The sequence below is a fragment of the Convolutriloba macropyga genome, chromosome 4, assembly GCF_964194025.1.
Source record: "Convolutriloba macropyga chromosome 4, txConMacr16.3, whole genome shotgun sequence".
NCBI lineage: Eukaryota > Metazoa > Xenacoelomorpha > Acoela > Convolutidae > Convolutriloba > Convolutriloba macropyga.
This window is the reverse complement of record NC_134471.1, coordinates 74,191,853-74,215,193: the sequence shown is the minus strand read 5'-3', so window position 1 is coordinate 74,215,193 and position 23,341 is coordinate 74,191,853. Positions and strand designations below refer to the sequence as shown.

Below are 23,341 nucleotides of genomic sequence, written 5' to 3'. Positions count from 1 at the left end.
ATTTTTGAGGCAATTCGCTACAACATAGTTTGTTGAACAAGTAATATTTGCCCAGCCCGGACGAGATCCGGGACCTAAAACCGTACGCACCTAGTTAAATTGGCTCGGAGCCAGACTGAAAAATCAAAGTCCAGGTATGGGCCACATTGAGCAGCACGAAAAAAATTTTTAGCTGATTGCATTTTCATCACATTCTAGGAAAATCTCAAAGCGTAATAAATCAAAAAATTTTCACAAAAATGAGAAAAAAGAGTTGATGGATGAAAACTTACAGAGCTGATAATTATCAATCAAGCATTGCTCAACTCTTGGAACAACCCGTACCATTCTGGGTTTCAGACGACAAGATATCAGCTCACCAAAAACATGTACATCCAAAGGTACTTTTGATGAACCGGTAATTCAGTGGCAAAAAATGTCTTGAGTATTTTTACGATACGACTCACACAATAGCAAAGTTGAATGCTAATCAGCCTTATTTTCATATCATTATTCGTTTACCGGACGAAAACATTGTAGAGTAGTTGCTCTCCTGAGTCAAGGAAACATGGGCGAGAGCTCAAAGGCGCTAGGCTCAGGCCCCAGTATCTTCGGAAGCGTGGGTTTGAATCCCACTCTTGTCAACTAGATTTTATTAAATAATTTTGGAACGCTTTTCACGAAACTTTCTATTTTGTATAAAAAGTCGCAAAAATTTCTCTTAGTTGAAACAAAGTCGTGTAGTTCACACATGGGGAGGAATTTTTTGACTTTTTGCCACAAAAGAGTATGTTGAACAAATAATATTTGTTCAACCACGGACGAGATCAGGGACCTAAAACGGTACGCACCTAGTTAAATTTGCTCGGAGCCAGACTGAAAAATCGAAACCCAAGTATTGGCAACATTGAGCAGCACGAACAGAAAATTCAACTGATTGCACTTTCATCACACTTTACGACAAACTCAAAGCGTAATAAAACAAAAAATTTCCACAAATACAAGAAAAAATAGATGATGGATGAAAACTTACAGAGTTGCTAATTACCAATCAAGCAATGCTCAACTTTTGGAACCCGTACATTTCTGGGTTTCAGACGACAAGATATCAACACACCAAAAACATCTACATCCAAAGTTATTTTTGAAGAAACGGCAAATCAGTGGCAAAAAATGTCTCAAATATTGTTACGATAGGACTCAAATAAAAGCAAAGTTGAATGCCTAAACGCCTTATTTTTGTATCATTATTCGTTTACCGAGCGAAAGCATCCAGTATGGTAGAGTAGTTGCTGTCCGAAATCAAGGCAAGATGGGCGAGCGGTCTAAGGCGCTATGTTTAGGCATTAGCATATTCGCATGTGGGTTCGAAGGCCACTATTGTCAAATAGATTTTATTAAACAATTTTGAAAAAATTTTCACGAAACTTCCTATTTTGTATAAAAAGTCATTAAGATTTTTCGTGCCGTGTAGTTTTGCACACGGAGAGGAATTTTTGTGGCATTTTGTTACAAAATAGTTTGTTGAGCAAGTAATATTTGCCCACCTCGGACGAGATCCGGGACCTAAAACGGTAGGCACTTAGTTAAATTGGCTCGGGCCAGACTGAAAAAAAACCCAGGTATTCGCCACATTTAATAGCACGAACAAAAATTTCAGCTGATTGCACTTTCATCACATTTTAGGACAATCTCAAAGCGTGATAAATCAAAACATTTTCACAGAAACGAGAAAAAATAGATGATGGATGAAAACTTACAGAGTTGCTAATTATCAATCAAGCATTGCTCAACTTTTGGAACAACCCGTCCCTTTCTGGGTTTCAGACAAAAAGATATCAACACACCAAAAACATCTACATCCAAAGGTACTGTTGAGGAACCGGCAAATCAGTGGCAAAAAATGTCTCAAATAATGGCACGATACCACTCAAAGAAAAGCAAAGTTGAATGCTAATCCGCCTTAACTTCATATCATTATCCGTTTACCCGACGAAAACATCCAGTATGGTAGAGTAGTTGCTGTCCGAAATCGAGGCAAGATGGTCGAGCGGTCTAAGGCCCTAGGTTTAGGCCCTAGTATCTTCGGATGCGTGGGTTCGAAGCCCACTCTTGTCAACTATATTTCATTAATTAATTTTGGGAAGGTTTTCACGAAACATTCTATTTTGTATAAAAAGTCGCTAAAAGTTATCTTAGTTGAAACAGTGTTGTGTAGTTCACGCGAGGGGAGGAATTTTTTTGGCATTCTGCTACAAAAGAGTATGTTGGACAAGTAATATTTGCCCACCCGGACGAGATCCGGGGCCTAAAACGGTAAACAGCTAGTTAAATTGGCTCGGAGCCAGACTGAGAAATCAAAACCCAGGTATGGGCCACATTGAGCAGCACGAACAAAAACTTCAGCTGATTGCTTTCTCATCACACTTTAGGACAATCTCAAAGCGTAATAGATAAAAGAAATTCAAAAAAACGAGAAAAAGTAGATGGATGAAAACTTACAGAGTTGCTAATTAACTTACAGAGTTGCTAATTAACAATCAAGCATTGCTCAACTTTTGGAATAACGCGAAAATTTTTGGGTTTCATGCGACAAGATATCAACACACCAAAAACATCTACATCCAAAGATACTTTTAAGGAACCGGCAAATCAGTGGCGAAAATGGCTCAAATAATGTTACGATACGACTCACAGAAAAGCAAAGTTGAATGCTAATCTGCCTTATTTTTATATCATTATTCGTTTACCGGACGAAAACATCCAGTATGGTAGAGTAGTTGCTGTCCGAAATCAAGGCAAGATGGGCAAGCAGTCTAAGGCGCTAGATTTAGGACCAAGTATCTTCAGATGCGTGGGTTCGAATCCCACTCTTGTCAATTAGATTTTATTAAATAATTTTGGATAGGTTTTCACGAAACTTTCTATTTTGCATAAAAAGTCGCTACAAATTTTCATAGTTGAAACAATGTCGTGTAGTTTACACAACGGGAGGAATTTTTTGACATTTTGCCACAAAAGAGTATGTTGAGCAAGTAATATTTGCCCACCTCGGACGATATCCGGGATCTATAACGGTAGGCACCTAGTTAATTTGGCTCGGAGTCAGACTGAAAAATCAAAACCCAGGTATGGGCCAAATTGAGCAGCACGAACAAAAATTTCAGCTGATTGCATTTTCATCACAATTAGGGACAACCTCAAAGCGTGATAAATCAAAAAATTTTCGCTGAAACGAGAAAAAATAGATGATGGATGAAAACTTACAGATTTGCAAATTATCAATCAAGCATTGCTCAACTTTTGGAACAACCCGTATCTTTCTGGGTTTCAGACGACAAGATATCAACACACCAAAAACGTCTACATCCAAAGGTACTTTTGAAGAACCGGCAAATCAGTGGAAAAAAATGTCTCAAATATTGTTACGATAGGACTCAAATAAAAGCAAAGTTGAATGCCTAAACGCCTTATTTTTGTATCATTATTCGTTAACCGAGCGAAAGCATCCAGTATGGTAGAGTAGTTGCTGTCCGAAATCAAGGCAAGATGGGCGAGCGGTCTAAGGCGCTAGGTTTAGGCCCTAGTATCATCGCATGCGTGGGATGGAATCCCACTCTTGTCAACTAGATTTTATTAAATAATTTTGGCAAGGTTTTCACGAAACTTTCTATTTTGTATGAAATGTCGCCATAATTTTTTATAGTTGAAACTATGTCGTGTAGTTTTGCACACGGGGAGGAATCTTTGTGGCATTTTGCTACCAAATAGTTTGTTGAACAAGTAATATTTTCCCACCTCGGACGAAGTCCGGGACCTGAAACGGTACGCACCAGTTAAACTGGCTCGGTGCCAGACTGAAAAATCAAAACCCAGGTATGGACCACCTTGAGCAGCAAGAACAAAAATTTTAGCTGAATGCACTTTTATCACATTTTAGGAAAATCTTAAAGCGTAATAAATAAAAAAAAATCCACATAAATGAGAAAAAGAGATGATGGATGAAAACTTACATAGCTGCTAATTATCAATCAAGCATTGCTCAGCTTTTGGAACAACCCGTATCTTTCTGGGTTTCAGACGACAAGATATCAGCACACCAAAAACATCTACAACCAAAGATACTTTTGAGGAACCGGTAATTCAGTGGCAAAAAATGTCTTGAGTATTTTTACGATACGACTAACACAATAGCAAAATGAATGCTAATCCGCCTTATGTTCATATCATTATTCGTTTACCGGACGAAAACATCCAGTATGGTAGAGTAGTTGCTGTCCGAAATCAAGGCAAGATGGGCGAGCGGTCTAAGGCGCTAGATTTAGGACCAAGTATCTTCAGATGCGTGGGTTCGAATCCCACTGCTGTCAAAGAGATTTTATTAAAGCGTAATAAGTCAAAAAAAAAATTCACAGGAACGAAAAAAAAGATAATGGACGAAAATTAACAGAGCTGCTAATTATCAATCAAGCATTGCTCAACTTTTGGAACAACCTGTACCTTTCCGGAATTCAGACGACAAGATATAAACACACGAAAAACACCGACATCCAAAGATACTTTTAAGGAGCCCGTAAATCAGTGGCAAAAAAAGTCTCAAAAACTGTTGCGATACGACTCACATAGAAGCAAAGTTGAATGCTAATCCGCCTTATTTCCACGCCATTGTTCGTTTACCGGACAAAAACATCCGGTAAGGTAGAATTGTTGCTGTACAAAATCAAGGCAATATGGGCGCGCCGTCTAAGGCGCTAGGTTTAGGCCCTAGTATCATCGCATGCGTGGGATGGAATCCAACTCTTGTCAACTAGATATTATTAAATAAATTTGGCAAGGTTTTCACGAAACTTTCTATTTTGTATAAAAAGTCGCTAAAATGTTTCTTAGTTGAAACGATGTTGTGTAGTTTACACAAGGGGAGGAATTTTTGTGGCATTTTGCAACAAAATATTTTGTTGAACAAGTAATATTTGCCCACCTCGGACGATATCCGGGACCTAAAACGGTAGGCACTTAGTTAAATCGGCTCGGAGCCAGACTGAAAAATCAAAACTCAGGTATGAGACACATTAAGTAGCACAAACAAAAATTTCAGTTGATTGCACTCTCACCACATTTTAGGACAATCTCAAAGCGTGATAAATCAGAACATTTTCAAAGAAACGAGAAAAAATAGATGATGGATGAAAACTTAAAGAGTTGCTAATTATCAATCAAGCATTGCTCAGCTTTTGCAACAACCCGTATCTTTCTGGGTTGCAGACGACAAGATATCAACACACCAAAAACACCTACAACCAAAGATACTTTTAGGGAACCGGTAATTCAGTGGCAAAAAATGTCTTGAGTATTTTTACGATACGACTCACACAATAGCAAAGTTGAATGCTAATCCGCATTATTTTCATATCAATACTCGTTTACCGGATAAAAACATTGTAGAGTAGTTGCTCTCCTCTAGTCAAGGCAAGATGGGCGAGAGGTCAAAGGCGTTAGGCTTAGGCCCCAGTATCATCGGAAGCGTGGGTTTGAATCCCACTCTTGTCAACCAGATTTTATTAAATATTTTTGGAAAGCTTTTCACGAAACTTTCTATTTTGTATAAAAAGTCGCAAAAATTTTTCTTAGTTGAAACAAAGTCGTGTAGTTCACACATGCGGAGGATTTTTTTTTGACATTTTGCCACAAAAGAGTATGTTGAGCAAGTAATATTTGCCCACCCGGACAAGATGCAGGACCTAAAACGATAGGCAGCTAGTTAAATTGGCTCGGAGCCAGACTGAGAAATCAAAACCCAGGTATGGGCCACATTGAGCAGCACGAACAAAAATTTCAGCTGATCGCACTTTCATCACATTTAAGGACAATCTCAAAGCGTGATAAATCAAAAAATTTTCGCAGAAACGAGAAAAAATAGATGATGGATGAAAACTTACAGAGTTGCTAATTAACAATCAAGCATTGCTCAACTTTTAGAACAACGCGAAACTTTTTGGGTTTCAGACGACAAGATATCAACATACCAAAAACGTCTACATCCAAAGGTTTTTTTGAGGAACCGGCAAATCAGTGGCAAAAAGTGTCTCAAATAATGGCACGATACGACTCACAGAAAAGCAAGTTGAATACTAATCCGCCTTAATTTCATATCACTATTCGTTTACCGGACGAAAACAGCCAGTATGGTAGAGTAGTTGCTGTCCGAACTCAAGGCAAGATGGGCGAGCGGTCTAAGGCAATAGATTTAGGCCCAAGAATCTTCAGATGCGTGGGTTCGAATACCACTCTTGTCAAATATATTTTAATAAAAAATTTTGAAACGCTTTTCACGAAACTTTCTATTTTGCATAAAAAGTCACTAAAAATTGTCTTAGTTGAAACAATGTCGTTCGTGTAGTTTACACAAGGGGAGGATTTTTTTGACATTTTGCCACAAAACAGTATGTTAAGCAAGTAACACTTGCCCAACTCGGACGAGATCCAGGACCTAAAACGGTAGGCACCTAGTTAATTTGGCTCGGAGCCAGACTGAAAAATCAAAACCCAGGAATGGGCCACATTGAGCAGCACGAAAAATTTCAGCTGATTGCACTTTCATCACATTTAAGGACAATCTCAAAGCATGATAAATCAAAAAATTTTCGAAGAAACGAGAAAAAATAGATGATGGATGAAAACTTACAGAGTTGCTAATTATCAATCAAGCATTGCTCAACTTTTGGAACAACCCGTACCATTTTGGGTTTCAGACGAAAAGATATCAGCACAACAAAAACATCTAAATCCAAATCTACTTTTGAAGAACCGGTAATTCAGTGGCAAAAAATGTCTTAAGTATTGTTACGATACGACTCAAAAAATAGCAAAATGAATGCTAATCCGCCTTATGTTCATATCATTATTCGTTTACCGGACGAAAACATCCTCTATGGTAGAGTAGTTGCTGTCCTAAATCAAGGCAAGAAGGCTGAGCTGTCTAAGGCGCTAGGTTTAGGCTCTAGAAGGATCAGATGCGTGAGTTCAAATCCCACTATTGACAACTATTTTATTAAATAATTTGGAAATGATTTCACGAAACTTTCTATTTTGTATAAAGAGTAGCTAAAATTTTTTTTAGTTGAAACAGCGTCGGTCGTGCACTTAACACATGGGGAGAAATTTTGTGGCCTCTTGCTACAAAATAGTTTGCTTAACAAGTAATATTTAGCCACCCTGGACGAGATACGGGACCTAAAACGGTACGCACCTAGATAAATTGGGTCAGAGCCAGACTGAAAACTCAAAACCCAGGTATGGGCTACATTGAGCAGCACGAAAATTTTTTTTAGCTGATTGCACTTTCATCACGTTCTAGGACAAACTCAAAGCACCATAAATAAAAAAATTTCATAAAATTGAGAAAGAGACGATGAACGAAAAGTTACAGAGTTGCTAATTCTCAATCAAGCATTGCTCAACTTTTGGAACAACCCGTACCTTTCTGGGTTTCAGACGACAAGATATCAACACACCAAAAGCGTCAAGAACCGTCAAATCAGTGGCAAAAAATGTCTCAAATAATGTGACGATACGACTCACAGAAACGCAAAGTTGAATACTAATCCGCCTTATTTTCATGTCATTTTTCGTTTACCGGACAAAAACATCCAGTATGGTAGAGTAGTTGCTGTCCTAAACCAAGGCAAGAGGGCCGAGCGGTCTAAGGCGCTAGTTTTCGGCCGTAGTATCTTCGGATGCGTGGGTTCGAATCCCATTCTTGTCAACTAGATTTTATTAAATAATTTTGGCAAGGTTTTCACGAAACTTTCTATTTTGTATAAAAAGTCGCTAAAAGTTTTCTTAGTTGAAACAGTGTTGTGTAGTTTACACGTGGGGAGAAATTTTTGTGGGATTTTGCCACAAAATTGTTTGTTGAACAAGTAATATTTGCCCACCCCGGACGCGATCCGGGACATAAAACGATACGCAACAAGTTAAATTGGCTCGGCGCCAGAGTGAAAAATCAAATCCCAGGTATGGGCCAGATTGAGCAGCACGAACAAAAATTTCAGGAATTTTTTTGACATTTTGCCACAAAAGATTATGTTGAACAAGTAATATTTGCCCACCTCGGACGATATCCGGGACCTAAAACGGTAGGCACTTAGTTAAATCGGCTCGGAGCCAGACTGAAAAATCAAAACCCAGGTATGAGACACATTAAGTAGCACAAACAAAAATTTCAGTTAATTGCACTTTCATCACATTTTAGGAAAATCTCAAAGCGTGATAAATCAGAACATTTTCAAAGAAACGAGAAAAAATAGATGATGGATGAAAACTTAAAGAGTTGCTAATTATCAATCAAGCATTGCTCAGCTTTTGCAACAACCCGTATCTTTCTGGGTTGCAGACGACAAGATATCAACACACCAAAAACACCTACAACCAAAGATACTTTTGGGGAACCGGTAATTCAGTGGCAAAAAATGTCTTGAGTATTTTTACGATACGACTCACACAATAGCAAAGTTGAATGCTAATCCGCATTATTTTCATATCAATACTCGTTTACCGGATAAAAACATTGTAGAGTAGTTGCTCTCCTAAGTCAAGGCAAGATGGGCGAGAGGTCAAAGGCGTTAGGCTTAGGCCCCAGTATCATCGGAAGCGTGGGTTTGAATCCCACTCTTGTCAACCAGATTTTATTAAATATTTTTGGAAAGCTTTTCACGAAACTTTCTATTTTGTATAAAAAGTCGCAAAAATTTTTCTTAGTTGAAACAAAGTCGTGTAGTTCACACATGGGGAGGAATTTTTTTGACATTTTGCCACAAAAGAGTATGTTGAGCAAGTAATATTTGCCCACCCGGACAAGATGCAGGACCTAAAACGATAGGCAGCTAGTTAAATTGGCTCGGAGCCAGACTGAGAAATCAAAACCCAGGTATGGGCCACATTGAGCAGCACGAACAAAAATTTCAGCTGATCGCACTTTCATCACATTTAAGGACAATCTCAAAGCGTGATAAATCAAAAAAATTTCGCAGAAACGAGAAAGAATAGATGATGGATGAAAACTTACAGAGTTGCTAATTAACAATCAAGCATTGCTCAACTTTTGGAACAACGCAAAACTTTTTGGGTTTCAGACGACAAGATATCAACATACCAAAAACGTCTACATCCAAAGGTTTTTTTGAAGAACCGGCAAATCAGTGGCAAAAAGTGTCTCAAATAATGGCACGATACGACTCACAGAAAAGCAAATTGAATACTAATCCGCCTTAATTTCATATCATTATTCGTTTACCGGACGAAAACAGCCAGGATGGTAGAGTAGTTGCTGTCCGAACTCAAGGCAAGATGGGCGAGCGGTCTAAGGCGTTAGATTTAGGCCCAAGAATCTTCAGATGCGTGGGTTCGAATACCACTCTTGTCAAATATATTTTAATAAAAAATTTTGGAACGGTTTTCACGAAACTTTCTATTTTGCATAAAAAGTCACTAAAAATTGTCTTAGTTGAAACAATGTCGTTCGTGTAGTTTACACAAGGGGAGGATTTTTTTGACATTTTGCCACAAAACAGTATGTTAAGCAAGTAACACTTGCCCACCTCGGACGAGATCCAGGACCTAAAACGGTAGGCACCTAGTTAATTTGGCTCGGAGCCAGACTGAAAAATCAAAACCCAGGTATGGGCCATATTGAGCAGCACGAAAAATTTCAGCTGATTGCACTTTCATCACATTTAAGGACAATCTCAAAGCATGATAAATCAAAAAATTTTCGAAGAAACGAGAAAAAATAGATGATGGATGAAAACTTACAGAGTTGCTAATTATCAATCAAGCATTGCTCAACTTTTGGAACAACCCGTACCATTTTGGGTTTCAGACGACAAGATATCAGCACACCAAAAACATCTACATCCAAAGGTACTTTTGAAGAACCGGCAAATCAGTGGCAAAGATTGTCTCAAATAATGTTACAATAAGACTCACAAAATAGCAAAGTTGAATGCTAATCCGCCTTATTTTCATGTCATTATTTGTTTACCGGACGAAAACATCCAGTATGGTAGAGTAGTTGCTGTCCTAAAGCAAGGCAAGATGGCCGAGCGGTCTAAGGCGCTAGGTTTAGGCCCTAGAATCTTCTGAAGCGTGGGTTCGAATCCCAATCTTGTCAACTAGATTTTATTAAGTAATTTTGGAAAGGTTTTCACGAAACATTCTATTTTGTATAGAAAGTCGCTAAAAGTTTTTTAGTTGAAACAGTGTTATGTAGTTTACACGTGGGAAGAAATTTTTGTGGCATTTTGCTACAACATAGTTTGTTGAACAAGTAATACTTGCCCCACCCGGACGAGATACGGGACCTCAAACGGTACGCACCTAGATAAATTGGGTCAGAGCCAGACTGAAAACTCAAAACCCAGGTATGGGCTACATTGAGCAGCACGAAAATTTTTTTTAGCTGATTGCACCTTCATCACGTTCTAGGACAAACTCGAAAAAGAGACGATGAACGAAAACTTACAGCGTTGCTAATTCTCAATCAAGCATTGCTCAACTTTTGGAACAACCCGTACCTTTCTGGGTTTCAGACGACAAGATATGAACACACCAAAAGCGTCCAGAGCCGTCAAATCAGTGGCAAAAAATGTCTCAAATAATGTGACCAGAACCGTCAAATCAGTGGCAAAAATTGTCTCAAATAATGTGACGATACGACTCACAGAAACGCAAAGTTGAATACTAATCCGCCTTATTTTCATGTCATTATTCGTTTACCGGACAAAAACATCCAGTATGGTAGAGTAGTTGCTGTCCTAAACCAAGGCAAGAGGGCCGAGCGGTCTAAGGCGCTAGTTTTAGGCCCTAGTATCTTCGGATGCGTGGGTTCGAATCCCATTCTTGTCAACTATATTTTATTAAATAATTTTGGCAAGGTTTTCACAAAACTTTCTATTTTGTATAAAAAGTCGCCAAAAGTTTTCTTAGTTGAAACAGTGTTGTGTAGTTTACACGTGGGGAGAAATTTTTGTGGCATTTTGCTACAAAAATGTTTGTTGAACAAGAAATATTTGCCCACCCCTGACGCGATCCGGGACATAAAACGATACGCACAAAGTTAAATTGGCTCAGCGCTAGACTGAAAAATCAAATCCCAGGTATGGGCCAGATTGAGCAGCACGAACAAAAATTTCAGCTGATTGCACTTTCATAACATTTAAGGACAATCTCAAAGCGTGCCTAATCAAAAAATTTTCGCAGAAACGAGAAAAAATAGATGATGGATGAAAACTTACAGATTTGCACATTATCAATCAGGCATTGCTCAACTTTTGGAACAACCCGTAACTTTCTGGGTTTCAGACGACAAGATATCAACACACCAAAAACATCTACAGTCAAAGGTACTTTTCAAGAACCGGTAAATCAGTGGCAAAAAATGTCTTAAGTATTGTTACGATACGACTCACAAAATAGCAAAATGAATGCTAATCTGCCTTATTTTCATGTCATTATTCGTTTACCGGACAAAAACATCCAGTATGGTAGAGTAGTTGCTGAACTAAATAAAGGCAAGATGGCCGAGCGGTCTAAGGCGCTAGGTTTAGGCCCTAGTATCTTCGGATGCGTGGGTTCGAATCCCATTCTTGTCAACTATATTTTATTAAATAATTTTGGCAAGGTTTTCACAAAACTTTCTATTTTGTATAAAAAGTCGCCAAAAGTTTTCTTAGTTGAAACAGTGTTGTGTAGTTTACACGTGGGGAGAAATTTTTGTGGCATTTTGCTACAAAAATGTTTGTTGAACAAGAAATATTTGCCCACCCCTGACGCGATCCGGGACATAAAACGATACGCACAAAGTTAAATTGGCTCAGCGCTAGACTGAAAAATCAAATCCCAGGTATGGGCCACATAGAGCAGCACGAACAAAAATTTCAGCTGATTGCACTTTCATCACATTTAAGGACAATCTCAAAGCGTGCTAAATCAAAAAATTTTCGCAGAAACGAGAAAAAATAGATGATGGATGAAAACTTACAGAGTTGCAAATTATCAATCAGGCATTGCTCAACTTTTGGAACAACCCGTAACCTTCTGGGTTTCAGACGACAAGATATCAAAACACCAAAAACATCTACAGTCAAAGGTACTTTTGAAGAACCGGTAAATCAGTGGCAAAAAAATTTCTCAAGTATTGTTACGATACGACTCACACAATAGCAAAGTCGAATGCTAATCTGCCTTATTTTCATGTCATTATTCGTTTACCGGACAAAAACATCCAGTATGGTAGAGTAGTTGCTGTCCTAAACCAAGGCAAGAAGGCCGAGCGGTCTAAGGCGCTAAGTTTAAGCCCTAGAATCTTCGGATGCGTGAGTTCGAATCCCACTATTGTCAACAGGATTTTATTAAATAATTTGGAAAAGATTTCAAAAAACTTTCTATTTTGTATAAAAAGCCGCTAAAGTTTTTCTTAGTTGAAACAGTGTCGTGTAGTTTACACATGGGGAGGAATTTTTGTGGCATTTTGCTACAAAAAAGTTTGTTGAACAAGTAATATTTGCCCAACCCGGACGAGATCCGGGACCTAAAACCGTACGCACCTAGTTAAATTGGCTCGGAGCCAGATTGAAAAATCAAAACCCAGGTATGGGTCACATTGAGCAGCACAAAAAAATTTTAGCTGATTGCATTTTCATCACATTCTAGGAAAATCTCAGTGCATAATAAATCAAAAAAAAATCACAAAAATGAGAAAAAGAGATGATGGATGAAAACTTACAGAGCTGATAATTATCAATCAAGCATTGCTCAACTTTTGGAACAACCAGTACCATTTTGGGTTTCAGACGACAAGATATCAGCACAACAAAAACATCTACATCCAAAGGTACTTTTGAACAACCGGTAGTTCAGTGGCCAAAAAATGTCTGAATTATTGTTACGATACGACTCACAAAATAGCAAAATTGAATGCCTTACTTCAAGTCTTATTTCAATAGCAATCCGCCTTATTTTCATGTCGATATTTGTTTACCGGACGATAACATCCAGTATGGTAGAGTAGTTGCTGTCCTAAATCAAGGCAAGATGGCCGAGCCGTCTAAGGAGCTAGGTTTAGGCCCTAGTATCTTCGGATGCGTGGGTTCGAATCCCACTCTTGTCAACTAGATTTTATTTAAAAATTTTGGCAAGGTTTTCACGAAACATTCTATTTTGTATAAAAAGTCGCTAAAAGTTTTCTTAGTTGAAACAATGTTGTGTAGTTTACACGTGGGGAGGAATTTTTGTGCCATTTTGCTACAACATAGTTTGTAGAACACGTAATATTGGCCCAACCCGGACGAGATCCGGGACCTAAAACCGCACGCACCTAGTTAAATTGGCTCGGAGCCAGACTGAAAAATCAAAAACCAGGTATGGGCCACATTGACGAGCACGAAATTTTTTTTAGCTGATTGCATTTTCATCACATTCTAGGAAAATCTCAAAGCGTAATAAATAAAAAAATTTTCACAAAAATAAGAAAAAAGAGATGATGGATGAAAACTTACAGAGCTGCTAATTATCAATCAAGCATTGCTCAACTTTTGGAACAACCCGTACCATTCTGGGTTTCAGACGAAGGGATATCAACAAACCAAAAACATCTACATCCAAAGGTACTTTTGAAGAACCGGCAAATCAAAGGCAAAAAATGTCTCAAATAATGTTACGTTACGACTCACAAAATAGCAAAGTTGAATGCTAATCCGCCTTATTTTCATGTCATTATTTGTTTACCGGACGAAAACATCCAGTATGGTAGAGTAGTTGCTGACCTAAATCGAGGCAAGATGGCCGAGCGTTCTAAAGCGCTAGGTTTAGGCCCTAGTATCTTCGGATGCATGTGTTCGAATCCCACTCTTGTCAGCTCGATTTTTTTTAAAAGATTTTGGAAAGGTTTTCACGAATCATTCTATTTCGTATAAAAAATCGCTAAAAGTTTTCATAGTTGAAACAATCTTGTGTAGTTTACACGTGGAGAGGAATTTTTGTGGCAATTTGCTGCAACATAATTTGTTGAACAAGTAATATTTGCCCACCTCGGACGAGATCCGGGAACTAAAACCGTACGCACCTAGTTGAATTGGCTCGAAGCCAGACTGAAACATCAAAACCCAGGTATGGGCCACATTGAGCAGCACAAAAAAATTTTAGCTGATTGCATTTTCATCACATTCTAGAAAAATCTCAAAGCGTAATAAATCAAAAAAATTTCACAAAAATGAGAAAAAAGAGATGATGGATGAAAACTTACAGAGCTGATAATTATCAATCAAATATTGCTCAACTTTTGGAACAACCCGTACCATTTTGGGTTTCAGACGACAAGATATCAGCACAACAAAAACATCTAAATCCAAATGTACTTTTGAAGAACCGATAAATCAAAGGCAAAAAATGTCTCATGTATTGTTACGATACGCCTCACATAATAGCAAAGTTGAATGCCAATCCGCCTTGTTTTCATGTCGATATTTGTTTAGCGGACGAAAACATCAAGTATGGTAGAGTTGTTGCTGTCCTAAATCGAGGCAAGATGGCCGAGAGGTCTAAGGCGCTAGGTTTAAGCCCGAGTATCTTTGGATGCGTGGGTTCAAATCCCACTCCTGTCGACAAGATTTTATTAAATAATTTTGGAAAGGTTTTCACGAAACATTCTATTTTGTATAAAAAGTCGCTAAAAGTTTTCTTAGTTGAAACAGTGTTGTGTACTTTACACGTGGGGAGAAATTTTTGTGGCGTTTTGCTACAACATAGTTTGTTGGACGAGTAATACTTGCCCCATCCGGACAAGATCCGGGACCTAAAACCGTACGCACCTAGTTAAATTGGCTCGGAGCCAGACTGAAAAATCAAAACCCAGGTATGGGCAACATTGAGCAGCACGAAAAAATTTTTTAGCTGATTGCATTTTTATCACATTCTAGAAATATCTCAAAGCGTAATAAATCAAAAAATTTTCATTAAAATGAGAAAAAACAGATGATGGATGAAAACTTACAGAGCTGCTAATTATCAATCAAGCATTGCTCAACTTTTGGAACAACCCGTACCATTTTGGGTTTCAGACGACAAGATATCAGCGCAACAAAAACATCTAAATCCAGATGTACTTTTGAAGAACCGATAAATCAGTGGCAAAAAATGTCTCATGTATTGTTACGATACGACTCACAAAATAGCAAAGTTGAATGCCAATCCGCCTTGTTTTCATGTCGATATTTGTTTACCGGACAAAAACATCCAGTATGGTAGAGTTGTTGCTGTCCTAAATCGAGGCAAGATGGACGAGCGGTCTAAGGCGCTAGGTTTAGGCCCGAGTAGCTTCGGATGCGTGGGTTCAAATCCTACGCCTGGCAACTAGATTTTACTAAATAATTTTGGAAATGTTTTCACGAAACATTCTATTTTGTATAAAAAGTCGCCAAAAGTTTTCTTAGTTGAAACAGTGTTGTGTAGTTTACACGTGGGGAGAAATTTTTGTGGCGTTTTGCTACAACATAGTTTGTTGAACAAGTAATACTTGCCCCACCCGGACGAGATCCGGGACCTAAAACCATACGCACCTAGTTAAATTGGCTCGGAGCCAGACTGAAAAATCAAAACCCAGGTATGGGCCACATTGAGCAGCACTAAATTTTTTTTAGCTCATTGCATTTTCATCACATTCTAGGAATATCTCAAAGCGTAATAAATCAAAAAAATTTAAAATTGAGAAAAAAGAGATGTTGGATGAAAACTTACAGAGCTGCTAATTATCAATCAAGCATTGCTCAACTTTTGGAACAACCCGTACCATTCTGGGTTTCAGACGACAAGATATCAGCACACCAAAAACATCTACATCCAAAGGCACTTTTGAAAAACCGGCAAATCAGTGGCAAAAAATGTCTCAAATAATGTTACGATATGACTCACAAAATAGCAAAGTTGAATGCTAATCCGCCTTATTTTCATGTCATTATTTGTTTACCGGACGAAAACATCCATTATGGTATAGTAGTTGCTGTCCTAAATCAAGGCAAGAAGGTCGAGCGGTCTAAGGCGCTAGGTTTAGGCCCTAGTATCTTCGGATGCGTGGATTCGAATCCCACTCTTGTCAACTAGATTTTATTAAATAATTTTGGGAAGGTTTTCACGAAACATTCTATTTTGTATAAAAAGTCGCTAAAAGTTTTAGTTGAAACAGTGTTGTGTAGTTTACACGTGGGGAGAAAATTTTGTGGCATTTTGCTACAACATAGTTTGTTGAACAAGTAATATTTGCCCCACCCGGATGAGATCCGGGACCTAAAACCGTACGCACCTAGTTAAATTGGCTCAATGCCAGACTGAAAAATCAAAACCCAGGTATGGGCCACATTGAGCAGCACGAAAAAATTTTTTAGCTGATTGCATTTTCATCACATTCTAGGAATATCTCAAAGCGTATTAAATCAAAAAAATTTCACAAAAATGAGAAAAAAGAGATGATGGATGAAAACTTACAGAGCTGATAATTATCAATCAAGCATTGCTCAACTTTTGGAACAACCCGTACCATTCTGGGTTTCCGACGACAAGATATCAGCACACCAAAAACATCTACATCCAAAGGTACTTTTGAAAAACCGGCAAATCAGTGGCAAAAAATGTCTCAAATAATGTTACGATACGACTCAAAAAATAGCAAAGTTGAATGCTAATCCGCCTTATCTTCATGTCATTATTCGTGTACCGGACGAAAACATCCAGTATGGTATAGTAGTTGCTGTCCTAAATCAAAGCAAGATGGTCGAGAGGTCTAAGGCGCTAGGTTTAGGCCCTACTAACTTCGGAAGCGTGCGTTCGAATCCCACTCTTGTCAACTAGGTTTTATTGAATAATTTTGGGAAGGTTTTCACGAAACATTCTATTTTGTATAAAAAGTCGCTAAAAGTTATCTTAGTTGAAACAGTGTTGTGTAGTTTACACGTGGGAAGAAAATTTTGTGGCATTTTGCTACAACATAGTTTGTTGAACAAGTATTACTTGCCCCATCCGGACGAGATCCGGGACCTAAAACCGTACGCACCTAGTTGAATTGGTTCAGAGCCAGACTGAAAAATCAAAACCCAGGTATGGGCCACATTGAGCAGCACAAAAAAAATTTAGCTGATTGCATTTTCATCACATTCTAGGAAAATCTCAAAGCGTAATAAATCAAAAAAATTTCACAAAAATGAGAAAAAAAGAGATGATGGATGAAAACTTACTGAGCTGCTAATTATCAATCAATCATTGATCAACTTGTGAAACAACCCGTATCATTCTGGGTTTCAGACGACAAGATATGAGCACACCAAAAACATCTACATGTAAAGGTACTTTTGAAGAACCGGCAAATCAGTGGCAAAAAAGGTCTCAAATAATGTTACGATACGACTCACAAAATAGCAAAGTTGAATGCTAATCCGCCTTATTTTCATGTCATTATTTGTTTACCGGACGAAAACATCCAGTATGGTAGAGTAGTTGTGGTCATAAATCAAGGCAAGATGGCCCAGCGGTCGAAGGCGCTAGTTTTAGGCCCTAGTATCTTCGGATGCGTGGGTTCGAATCCCACTCTTGTCAACTAGATTTTATTAAATAATTTTGGAAAGGTTCTCACGAAACATTCTATTTTGTATAAAAAGTCGCTAAAAGTTTTCTTAGTTGAAACAGTGTTGTGTAGTTTACACGTTGGGAGAAATTTTTGTGGCATTTTGCTACAACATAGATTGTTGAACAAGTAATACTTGCCCCACCCGGACGAGATCCGGGACCTAAAACCGTACGCACCTAGTTAAATTGGCTCGGAGCCAGACTGAAAATCAAAACCCAGGTATGGGCCACATTGAGCAGCACAAAAAATTTCAGCTGATTGCATTTTCATCACATTCTAGGAAAATCTCAAAGCGTAATAAATCAAAAAAACTTCACAAAAATGAGAAAAAAGAGATAATGGATGAAAACTTACAGAGCTGATAATTATCAATCAAGCATTGCTCAACTTTTGGAACAACCCGTACCATTTTGGGTTTCAGACGACAAGATATCAGCACAACAAAAACATCTACATCCAAAGGTACTTTTGAAGAACCGGCAATTCAGTGGCAAAGAATGTCTCAAATAATGTTACGATAAGACTCACAAAATAGCAAAGTTGAATGCTAATCCGCCTTATTTTCATGTCATTATTTGTTTACCGGACGAAAACATCCAGTATGGTAGAGTAGTTGCTGTCCTAAAACAAGGCAAGATGCCCGAGCGGTCTAAGGCGCTAGGTTTAGGGCCCAGTATCTTCGGATGCGTGGGTTTGAATCACACTCTTGTCAACTAGATTTTATTAAATAATTTTGGAAAGGCTTTCACGAAACATTCTATTTTGTATAAAAAGTCGGTAAAAGTTTTCTTAGTTGAAACAATATTGTGTAGTTTACACGTGGGGAGGAATTTTTGTGGCATTTTGCTACAACATAGTTTGTTGAACAAGTAATATTTGCCCAACCCGGACGAGATCCGGGACCTAAAACCGTACGCACCTAGTTAAATTGACGCGGAGCCAGACTGAAAAATCAAAACCCAGGTATGGGCCACATTGAGCAGCACGAAAAAAATTTTCAGCTGATTGCATTTTCATCACATTTTAGGAAAATCTCAAAGCGTAATAAATCAAAAAATTTTCACAAAAATGAGAAAAAGAGATGATGGATGAAAACTTACAGAGCTGATAATTATCAATCAAATATTGCTCAACTTTTGGAACAACCCGTACCATTTTGGGTTTCAGACCACAAGATATCAGCACAACAAAAACATCTAAATCCAAATGTACTTTTGAAGAACCGATAAATCAGTGGCAAAAAATGTCTCAAATAATGGTACGATACGACTCACAAAATAGCAAAGTTGAATGCTAATCCGCCTTATCTTCATGTCATTATTCGTTTACCGGACGAAAACATCCAGTATGGTATAGTAGTTGCTGTCCTAAATCAAGGCAAGATGGTCGAGCGGTCTAAGGCGCTAGGTTTAGGCCCTAGTATCTTCGGATGCGTGGGTTCGAAGCCCACTCTTGTCAACTAGATTTCATTAAATAATTTTGGGAAGGTTTTCACGAAACATTCTATTTTGTATAAGTCGCTAAAAGTTATCTTATTTGAAACAGTGTTGTGTAGTTTACACGTGGGGAGAAAATTTTGTGGCATTTTGCTATAACATAGTTTCTTGAACAAGTAATACTTGCCCCACCCGGACGAGATCCGGGACCTAAAACCGTACGCACCTAGTTGAATTGGCTCGGAGCCAGACTGAAAAATCAAAACCCAGGTATGGGCCACATTGAGCAGCACAAAAAAATTTTAGCTGATTGCATTTTCATCATATTCTAGGAAATTCTCAAAGCGTAATAAATCAAAAGAATTTGACAAAAATGAGAAAAAAAGAGATGATGGATGAAAACTTACTGAGCTGCTAATTATCAATCAATCATTGATCAACTTTTGGAACAAACCGTATCATTCTGGGTTTCAGACGACAAGATATCAGCACACCAAAAACATCTACATCCAAAGGTACTTTTGAAGAACCGGCAAATCAGTGGCGAAAAATGTCTCAAATAATGTTACGATACGACTCACAAAATAGCAAAGTTGAATGCTAATCCGCCTTATTTTCATGTCATTATTTGTTTACCGGACGAAAAAATCCAGTATGGTAGAGTAGTTGTGGTCCTAAATCAAGGCAAGATGGCCCAGCGGTCTAAGTCGCTAGGTTTAGGCCCTAGAATTTTCGGATGCGTGGGTTCGAATCCCACTCTTGTCAACTAGACTTTATTAAATAATTTTGGAAAGGTTCTCACGAAACATTCTATTTTGTATAAAAAGTCGCTAGAAGTTTTCTTAGTTGAAACAGTGTTGTGTAGTTTACACGTGGCGAGAAATTTTTGTGGCATTTTGCTACAACATAGATTGTTGAACAAGTAATACTTGCCCCACGGGACGAGATCCGCGACCTGAAACCGTACGCACCTAGTTAAATTGGCTCGGAGCCAGACTGAAGAATCAAAACTCAGGTATGGGCCAAATTAAGCAGCACGAACAAAAATTTTTAGCTGATTGCATTTTCATCACATTCTAGTAAATCTCAAAGAGAAATAAATCAAAAAATTTTCACAAAAATGAGAAAAAAGAGATAATGGGTGAAAACTTACTGAGCTGCTAATTATCAATCAAGCATTGCTCAACTTTTGGAACAACCCGTACCCTTCTGGGTTTCAGACGACAAGATATCAGCACACCAAAAACATCTACATCCAAAGGTACTTTTGAAGAACCGGCAAAACAGTGGCAAAAAATGTCTCAAATAATGTTACGATACGACTCACAAAATAGCAAAGTTGAATGCTAATCCACCGTATTTTCATGTCATTATTTGTTTACCGGACGAAAACATCCAGTATGGTATAGTAGTTGGTGTCCAAAATCAAGGCAAGATGGCCGAGCGGTCTAAGTCGCTAGGTTTAGGACCTAGAATTTTCGGATGCGTGGGTTCGAATCCCACTCTTGTCAACTAGACTTTATTAAATAATTTTGGAAAGGTTTTCACGAAACATTTTATTTTGTATAAAAAGTCGCTAAAAGTTTTCTTAGTTGAAACAATAATGTGTAGTTTACAAGTGGGGAGAAATTTTGTGGCATTTTGCTACAACATAGTTTGTTGAACAATTAATACTTGCCCCACCCGGACGAGATCGGGGACCTAAAACCGTACGCACCTAGTTAAATTGGCTCGGATCCAGACTGAAAAATCAAACCCCAGGTATGGGCCACATTGAGCAGCACAAAAAAATTTCAGCTGATTGCATTTTCATCACATTCTAGGAAAGTCTCAAAGCGTAATAAATCAAAAAAATTTCACATAAATGAGAAAAAAGAGATGATGGATGAAAACTTACAGAGCTGATAATTATCAATCAAGCATTGCTCAACTTTTGGAACAACCCGTACCATTTTGGGTTTCAGACGACAAGATATCAGCACAAAAAAAACATCTACATCCAAAGGTACTTTTGAAGAACCGGCAAATCAGTGGCAAAGAATGTCTCAAATAATGTTACGATAAGACTCACAAAATAGCAAAGTTGAATGCTAATCCGCCTTATTTTCATGTCATTATTTGTTTACCGGACGAAAACATCCAGTATGGTAGAGTAGTTGCTGTCCTAAAGCAAGGCAAGATGGCCGAGCGGTCTAAGGCGCTAGGTTTAGGCCCTAGTATCTTCGGATGGGTAGGTTTGAATCCCACTCTTGTCAACTAGATTTTATTAAATAATTTTGGAAAGGCTTTCACGAAACATTCTATTTTGTATAAAAAAACGCTAAAAGTTTTCTTAGTTGAAACAATGTTGTGTAGTTTACACGTGGGGAGAAAATTTTGTGGCATTTTGCTACAACATAGTTTGTTGAACAAGTAATATTTGCCCAACCCGGACGAGATCCGGGACCTAAAACCGTACGCACCTAGTTATATTGGCGCGGAGCCAGACTGAAAAATCAAAACCCAGGTATGGGCCACATTGAGCAGCACGAAAAAAAATTTCAGCTGATTGCATTTTCATCACATTCTAGGAAAATCTCAAAGCGTAAAAAATCAAAAAATTTTCACAAAAATGAGAAAAAGAGATGATGGATGGAAACTTACAGAGCTGCTAATTATCAATCAAGCATTGCTCAACTTTTGGAACAACCCGTACCATTTTGGGTTTCAGACGACAAGATATCAGCACAAAAAAAAACATCTACATCCAAAGGTACTTTTGAAGAACCGGCAAATCAGTGGCAAAGATTGTCTCAAATAATGTTACGATAAGACTCACAAAATAGCAAAGTTGAATGCTAATCCGCCTTATTTTCATGTCATTATTTGTTTACCGGACGAAAACATCCAGTATGGTAGAGTAGTTGCTGTCCTAAAGCAAGGCAAGATGGCCGAGCGGTCTAAGGCGCTAGGTTTAGGCCCTAGTATCTTCGGATGGGTAGGTTTGAATCCCACTCTTGTCAACTAGATTTTATTAAATAATTTTGGAAAGGTTTTCACGAAACTTTCTATTTTGTATAGAAAGTCGCTAAAAGTTTTCTTAGTTGAAACAGTGTTGTGTAGATTACACGTGGGGAGAAATTTTTGTGGCATTTTGCTACAACATAGTTTGTTGAACAAGTAATACTTGCCCCACCCTGACGAGACCCGGGACCTAAAACCGTACGCACCTAGTTATATTGGCGCGGAGCCAGACTGAAAAATCAAAACCCAGGTATGGGCCACATTGAGCAGCACGAAAAAAAATTTCAGCTGATTGCATTTTCATCACATTCTAGGAAAATCTCAAAGCGTAAAAAATCAAAAAAATTTCACAAAAATGAGAAAAAGAGATGATGGATGAAAACTTACAGAGCTGCTAATTATCAATCAAGCATTGCTCAACTTTTGGAACAACCCGTACCATTTTGGGTTTCAGACGACAAGATATCAGCACAACAAAAACATCTACATCCAAAGGTACTTTTGAAGAACCGGCAAATCAGTGGCAAAGAATGTCTCAAATAATGTTACGAAAAGACTCACAAAATAGCAAAGTTGAATGCTAATCCGCCTTATTTTTGTGTCATTATTTGTTTACCGGACGAAAACATCCAGTATGGTAGAGTAGTTGCTGTCCTAACGTAATTCAAGATCGCCGAGCGGTCTAAGGCGCTAGGTTTAGGCCCTAGTATCTTCGGATGCGTGGGTTCGAATCCCACTCTTGTCAACTAGATTTTATTAAACAATTTTGGAGAGGTTTTCACGAAACTTTCTATTTTGTATAGAAAGTCGCTAAAAGTTTTCTTAGGTGAAACAGTGTTGTGTAGTTTACACGTGGGGAGAAATTTTTGTGGAATTTTGCTACAACATAGTTTGTTGAACAAGTAATACTTGCCCCACCCTGACGAGACCCGGGACCTAAAACCGTACGCACCTAATTAAATTGGCTCGGAGCCAGACCGAAAAATCAAAACCCAGGTATGGGCCACATTGAGCAGCACGAAAATTTTTTTTAGCTGATCGCATTTTCACCCATTCTAGGAAAATCTCAAAGCGTAATAAATCAAAAAATTTTCACAAAAATGAGAAAAAAGAGATGATGGATGAAAACTTACAGAGCTGCTAATTATCAATCAAGCATTGCTCAACTTTTGGAGCAACCCGCACCATTCTGGGTTTCAGACGACAAGATATCAGCACACCAAAAACATCTACATCCAAAGGTACTTTTGAAGAA

General features: G+C 38.2%; 1 protein-coding gene and 11 non-coding genes across 12 annotated transcripts in view; 11 read left to right on the top strand and 1 right to left on the bottom strand.

The window, feature by feature from the left end:
* Nucleotides 1-23,341, bottom strand: part of LOC142338168 (proteasome adapter and scaffold protein ECM29-like) — a 198,860-nt gene that overhangs the window by 18,439 nt on the left and 157,080 nt on the right. The gene's annotated exons all lie outside the window — the stretch shown is intronic.
* Trnal-uag (transfer RNA leucine (anticodon UAG)) lies at nt 2,016-2,097 on the top strand. Its single transcript has one exon. It is a non-coding gene; the product is annotated as a tRNA-Leu (tRNA).
* Nucleotides 10,066-10,147, top strand: Trnal-uag (transfer RNA leucine (anticodon UAG)). Its single transcript has one exon. It is a non-coding gene; the product is annotated as a tRNA-Leu (tRNA).
* On the top strand, nt 11,546-11,627 carry Trnal-uag (transfer RNA leucine (anticodon UAG)). The gene has a single exon. It is a non-coding gene; the product is annotated as a tRNA-Leu (tRNA).
* Nucleotides 13,063-13,144, top strand: Trnal-uag (transfer RNA leucine (anticodon UAG)). The gene has a single exon. It is a non-coding gene; the product is annotated as a tRNA-Leu (tRNA).
* Nucleotides 14,555-14,636, top strand: Trnal-uaa (transfer RNA leucine (anticodon UAA)). Its single transcript has one exon. It is a non-coding gene; the product is annotated as a tRNA-Leu (tRNA).
* Trnal-uag (transfer RNA leucine (anticodon UAG)) lies at nt 17,535-17,616 on the top strand. The gene has a single exon. It is a non-coding gene; the product is annotated as a tRNA-Leu (tRNA).
* On the top strand, nt 19,024-19,105 carry Trnal-uag (transfer RNA leucine (anticodon UAG)). The gene has a single exon. It is a non-coding gene; the product is annotated as a tRNA-Leu (tRNA).
* On the top strand, nt 19,767-19,848 carry Trnal-uag (transfer RNA leucine (anticodon UAG)). Its single transcript has one exon. It is a non-coding gene; the product is annotated as a tRNA-Leu (tRNA).
* Nucleotides 20,513-20,594, top strand: Trnal-uag (transfer RNA leucine (anticodon UAG)). Its single transcript has one exon. It is a non-coding gene; the product is annotated as a tRNA-Leu (tRNA).
* Trnal-uag (transfer RNA leucine (anticodon UAG)) lies at nt 21,257-21,338 on the top strand. Its single transcript has one exon. It is a non-coding gene; the product is annotated as a tRNA-Leu (tRNA).
* On the top strand, nt 22,004-22,085 carry Trnal-uag (transfer RNA leucine (anticodon UAG)). Its single transcript has one exon. It is a non-coding gene; the product is annotated as a tRNA-Leu (tRNA).